The sequence below is a fragment of the Capricornis sumatraensis genome, chromosome 2 (genome assembly GCF_032405125.1).
Source record: "Capricornis sumatraensis isolate serow.1 chromosome 2, serow.2, whole genome shotgun sequence".
Classification (NCBI taxonomy): domain Eukaryota; kingdom Metazoa; phylum Chordata; class Mammalia; order Artiodactyla; family Bovidae; genus Capricornis; species Capricornis sumatraensis.
Genome location: NC_091070.1, coordinates 40409627 through 40416130, shown reverse-complemented (window position 1 = coordinate 40416130; position 6504 = coordinate 40409627). Strand labels below are relative to the sequence as shown.

At 42.6% G+C, this 6504-nt stretch overlaps 1 non-coding gene across 1 annotated transcript; it reads right to left on the bottom strand.

Moving 5' to 3' along the window:
- Positions 1 to 5828: 5828 nt before the first annotated feature.
- On the bottom strand, positions 5829 to 5900 carry TRNAF-GAA (transfer RNA phenylalanine (anticodon GAA)). Its single transcript has one exon. It is a non-coding gene; the product is annotated as a tRNA-Phe (tRNA).
- Between the last annotated feature and the right edge of the window lie 604 nt (positions 5901 to 6504).

Below are 6504 nucleotides of genomic sequence, written 5' to 3'. Positions count from 1 at the left end.
TTGGGAATCCTGGTCTTGCTGGCAGCTCTGGTCAGCTGTGCCTGGTTCTGTGTTTCCCTGAGAGAGTAAATACCGATCAGTCTGTGTGTGTGAGCTAGGGCAGGGCAGGCTCTTGACCTGGAGAGACAGCCAAGCTTCTACACACATGGGCTCCCTCCTACGTGGCAAGGACCTCAGCTTCAGGGGTCCAGCATGGGCTTTGGATCACTCTTTTCCCATCCTTCCACCCTAAACCCTTCTATCATACTCTAGACCTGGTTGCATCACCGTGAAATGCAAGACTTTAAATAGCTCCCTCTGATCACTGATATCTGACATACTTTCAGCTCTGAGAAATCACAACTGCCACCCAGGAAAATGACTGGGGAGAAGCCAGCTTTCTTCCCTCTTGGTTTTCTGATGGCACCCACAAGGCCAGCGGGCCATCTTGCCCCAATGAGGTCAGAGCTGGATTTTCATCCTTGTGGCCACATCCTGGCTACATGACCCATGGGCCAAGCTGTTCTTCCCTCTGCCCACTTTCTCACTGGTGCCTCGGAGGCTATTCTAGAAAGAGAAACACTCATAAATGCACTGCCTTCTTTCAGATGGAGGGAAGGTCTCAGGGGATGGACTCAAAGGAATGAAGAAAGTGTAAGGAATTGAGGCAAGAGATTGAGGCAGGTGATTCTGGAGCCAAGAAGTAGTGTTCAGGTTGGTCACCCGTTCGCTGATGCCCCTACTATTCCAGAGGGTAAACCAGGGGGATAGAGGACTAGGGAAGAAGAGCTAGTAGTGAAAATAGAAGAGGGAGTTTCTGTCTTTGGGGAGCTTACACTCCTATAGACACAGGATATATTTGTGTATTCATTATGTATTTAATTAGGATGCATGTGTGCTTTCCCGAACCAAACCAGCATCCTCTAGACCCTTGCTGTATAGAGCCTCTACTGTAGGATATCACAACTCAAATGTCCCATTTCCTTTATGATGCTTGATCTTAAATGCAATAATGATGAAGTGACTATCCAACCACAGGAACCTTATTTAGAGATTTCTTTGGATGATCTGAGAGATGCTGAGAAATTTTCTCTGCCCACCTCCTTCTGTCCCTTTCAAAACATGAAATTTAACCCACCACTGTTTCACCCACCACAGTTTCAGAAACTGAAATTGTGTGTTGGGTCTTTTGAGGATATCTCAAAGATATCTTGTTTCCTGAAGTTTTTAATTAAAAGGCAGTGTTTTATGGACAAGACAAAAAAAAGAAAAGATTATTCAGAACTATTTAGGTATTTGGAAAATAGTATTATCCTCCCTTAGTAACTCTGTAAACCTAAAACCAAAATAATTCCCACTTTAGTGTAATAATTAAATGTAAAAAGAAAAAAATGCAACTCATTAAAATGCAAGAAGAATATAAATAAATGTTTACTTATTCCAGGCCAGAAAGGCCTCTCTAAAGCAATAGAAGAAAATATGACAGAAAAAAGTAGATTTGACTACATAATAATTTAAGAATTCAGTATGTCGCAATAGATTATAAACACTATTAATGATAAATGTCAAACTGGGAGAACTTGCAATAAATATGGAAGAGACTGATATCAAAAATGTATAAAGAGCTTTTCCAATCAATAGAAAGATCTCTAAGATCTCTACTGGAAAACTGGTTTAAAAAATGAAGATGATGCACATATGAGTAAACATTCAATTTCACTAGCAATCAAAGAAATGTAAAATAAAGTGATAAGAAAATACAATTTTCATGTAAGAAATCTACATTAAAAAACCAACCGATGGAGTTAAGGTGACAGTGAAATCTCCAACTTGATGTCCCTTCCCTCTCAACAAAGCTTCCTGATAGGCTCCTCTCTCCACTCTGTCGGGGACTGAACTTGTCCTTCTGCATTTCTGGGTCATCCACTCCCATCGATGCTCTTGTCTTGCTTTCAGTGCTTATCTGTGTCCAGGGTGGTGCTGATAAGGAGGGAACAGAGCAGGGATGGGAAGGAAGTCTGGAATAACTGTGTCATATTTCTAGAGATGTTCTTTTACTCAGAATATCTCACACCTACTACAGGCCAAGCGACCTTTTGGTTCTCACTGCCAAATTTAATAGACACTCGGTAGAGAATTGAAGGCAGGAGGAGAGGGGGATGACAGAGGATGAGATGGTTGGATAGCATCACTGATTTGATGGACATGAGTTTGAGCAGGCTCTAGGACTTGGTGATGGACAGGGATGCTGCATGCTGCAGTCCACGGGGATAGCAAAGAGCTGGACACGACTGAGCGACTGAACAGAATTGAGAGAATGACTTATACTATAGCTTGAAAGCCATTAACTCTAGCCTCTACAAATGGATATATATTACTCTCTGGACCCATAACTGGTCCATTAGCCCATGCCCAGCTTCCCTTGATTCCTTGCCTGACTGGGCCTCCATGTTTGACATCTTTAATGTTGTCTTCATCACACTCTCTAGAATCTTAACTTTCTACTCTGTCACTTTGCTTTGTCTCTCACCCGCAGGGACAGATTCCTACTTTCTCTGCTCCTTGCCTCTATTCCCTGCTTGTTGAAGGACACAGGACCATAATGTGGCTATGTCCACTGCAACACATGTGCTACACAATATCGATTTCCTATTGATTTTCCTGGGCACTTCCCATAATGACTGGTCCAAACATGTTCTAATACACAGAAGGCTCTTCTTCCTTCTCTGATAATAGCATTAATAATGTTAATAAACAAAATAAAACAACAATAATAGCAAATGCTACTATACTACTTACTCTAGTTCAGGCTATCCTATAAGTGTTTAGCAGTTATTTAGTCACTGAATTCTTCCAGTAATTCTATGAGAGAGGTAGGTGTTATTGTATTTCCCATTTTACAAATGAGACAACTGAGGCACAAGGAGTGAAAGGAATTTTCCCAGGACCATGGGGGTTGGGGACAGATCGGTCATGTTGTCACAGTTTGACACTGGATAATCTAGAGACGTCTGGATCACATCTTTATATTCCCATCTCTTCTCTCACAGGAGACAATTTTGCTTCCTACATCACTGAGAAAGTCCATATAACATACAGGCTTTCTTACACATTTTCTCTTTTTGTATTATGGTTTTTTCTTGTTTGTTTAAACAATAGAAATACATTTTTGCACAGATTTGGAGGCCAGAAATCTGAGATGAGAGTCTCAGCATAGTTGGGTTCTGGTGAGGACAGTTTCTGGCTTGCAGGTGGCTGCCTTCTCATTGTGTGTTGACATGACCACTCTTTTGTGTGTAGAGAGACAACACAAGCTCTCTATAGTCTCTTCTTAGGAGGGCACTGATCCTATCAGATCAGGGCCCCACCCTCATGGCCTCACCTAATCCTAGTTAAGTCCCAAAGACTTTGTCTCTGAATACCACCATGGCATCTGGTCCCATCACTTCATGGCAAATAGATGGGGAAACAGTAGAAACAGTGAGAGACTTTATTTTGGGAGGCTCCAAAATCACTGCAGATGGTGACTGCAGCCATGAAATTAAAAGATGCTTGCTCCTTGGAAGAAAAGCTATGACCAAACTATACAGCATATTAAAAAGCAGAGGCATTACTTTGCCAAATAAGGTCTGTCTAGTCAAAGCTATGGTTTTTCCAGTAGTCATGTAAGGATATGAGAGTTGGACCGTAAAGAAAGCTGAGCACAGAATTGATGCTTTTGAACTGTGGTGTTAGAGAAGACTCTTGAGAGTCCCTTGGACTGCAAGGAGATCAAACTGTCAATCCTAAAGGAAACCAGTCCTGAATATTCATTGGAAGGACTGATATGGAAGCTGAAACTCCAAAACTTTGGCCACCTGATGCGAAGAACTGACTTGTTTGAAAAGACCCTGATGCTGGGAGAGATTGAAGGCAGGAGGAGAAGGCAGAGGATGAGATGGTTGGATGGCATCACTGACTCGATGGACATGAGTTTGAACAAGCTCTGAGAGTTCGTGATGGACAGGGAAGCCTGGCGTGCTGCAGTCTATGGGGTCACAAAGAGTCAGACACGACTGAGCGACTGAACTGAACTGAACCACCACTTTAGGGGTTAGGGCTTCAATATATGAATTTGGAGGAGGCACATTTAGTCCACAGCATTTGCTATTCAGTTGTGTATTTTATGTTCAGTTTTGTATATTAAATTTTAGAGCTGTCCTTGGCTCCAGCCCTATATAATTTGTCCTTGGGGGTGGGAGACAAAGCAAAGTGACCGAGTATAAAGTTAAGATTCTAGAGGTGATGAGGACAACATTAAAGATGTCAAACATAGAGGCCCAGCCATTCTCTTCCCCTTATTTCAGACTAGGAAAATAGCATTTATCATAGGAGGCTGGCCCCCCACCTGTGTCCTTGGCCATAGCTCTTTCTAAGGACTCAGTTTTTTGCTCTCCTCCATCCTCAGTTCGTCATCAGGTTCTTCAGCTCCTCCTCTCCAGTGAATCTTTCCTTTCAAAGCCTTCAAATATGCTCTGATCTCTCTCGTCCCGAGAGGGTTCTGAGCCCTCCTGTATAGTGAGCCTGCAAGGCTTAACCTACTCCTGTTTACTTCTTAAAGTTATGTCCTTTATTCAGGTACTCATGAAATATCCTCAGGTGCTGTCTCTGAGCTCCATGGCTGGTCCTGCATCTCATGACTCTTGGCTCCCAGAGACCCTGTGCCAAATCCAGTCCTGTTGGTTTTCAGGGACCTACTCTCCCAGCACACTGTTACTTACTCCTGCCTTGTCTCCTAGAGATCACGGCCCCTCAGAAACATAGCCCCTTCATCTCTCCATTTATTAATTAGCTAATTAAAACTGTTTCTTGAGTGCCTACTGTGTGTCAGGCACTGTGCTAAGAATGAAGAATACAAAACAAATATGGCACACTTTCAAACCGAGGCTTGCTCAGATGAAAAATAGAAAATCACTAACTGTAATACAATAACTAATGTTTTGATGGAACACATATGTAATAGGTACCATGCGAAAACTCATTCTTACGTCATTTAAACTTTATGTGAAGTTTAAAGATGAGGCAGCTGAAGCAGAGAGAGAGGTTAGGTAGCTCACCCAAGATTATACAAGTAAGTGCAACAGGAGCTCCAAGCATATTTCCCTCTTTAATTCCACTGTGCTAACTACTACAGATATCTCTCTCAGATGAAATAGGAACCCAGAGACCAGAGGAACCAAATCTCTGAGAGGTGGGGGCCATTTTGTACACTGATGCTAACCCTAGATCTGTGTCTTAGAGGAGAAATAGACATTTGCCCAGTGGACTGGAGGGTGAGCAGAAACACCAGGACATAGAATAGTGAGAAAAGATGATGGGACTAAGGGCTGAAAAAATACTTTCAAAACCTGGAAATATAGGCTATCCAAGGGGAAATCTGGAGATGTGGTTCAAAATTTAGACAGTGGTTATATTGTAAAGAGGGCTTCCCTTGTGGCTCAGCTGGTAAAGAATCTGCCTAAAATTTGGGAGACCTGGGTTTGATCCCTGGGTTGGAAAGATCCCCTGGATAAGAGAAAGGCTACCCACACCAGTATTCTGGCCTTGACAATTCCATGGACTGTATAGTTCATGGGGTTGCAAAGAGTCAGACAAGACTGAGTGGCTTTCACTCCACTTTCATACTGTAAAGAGCCTTATAAATGAAAAGGTTTTAATTTTACATTTTAAGATCCTGATGAAAGTGAAGTCTCTCAGTCGTGTCCAACTCTTTGTGACCCCATGGACGGTAGCCTACCAGGCTCCGAGATCCATGGGATTTTCCAGGCAAGAATACTGGAGTGGGCTACCATTTCCTTCTCCAGGGAATCTTCCCAACCCAGGGATCGAACCCAGGTCTTCTGCATTTCAGACAGACGCTTTACCATCTGAGCCACTAGGGAAGCCCCTAACATTTGCAAACATTTCTGAGATGTCCAAATACTCTTTCTCGAACTGAAACTACTTTACAGGTATATAGAATGTGAATTAGGAATTTCCTGAATCTGTGCCTTTCTGCTGAGCTCACTGTGTTAGCATCCAGAGTATTTCAGCACCTTTCTTGACCTGTTATTACATAATTTCAGTGCCTTCATCTTTCAGAAAGCAATTCTGTGATTTCTTGTCTAACTTGAGCCTTTTCTTCTCTGTACAAAGGGAAGATGACATAATTCAATTATCTTTTTTCTGTTGGAAATAAGACCAGAGATACCAACATCTCAAATAATTCTTTTTCTCTTGACTTCTTGTGCAATCAAATAGGCATGGGCTGAGTGACTTTGAAGATACAGTTATCATCCTGGGTGGGTAGAGGGCAGCATAAAGCTAGGGGCCCATGCACTGACCCCAGAGCACTGTGCCTCAGCATCTGCTGTGCCATTAACTAAACAGTGGACCTGACAGCTTTGTCACTTTCAGCCTTGGGCTACAAAATCCTTCAAGCTGTTATTCAGTTTTTAAGTTGTGTCCAACTCTTTGCAACCCCATGGACTGCAGCACGCCAGGCTT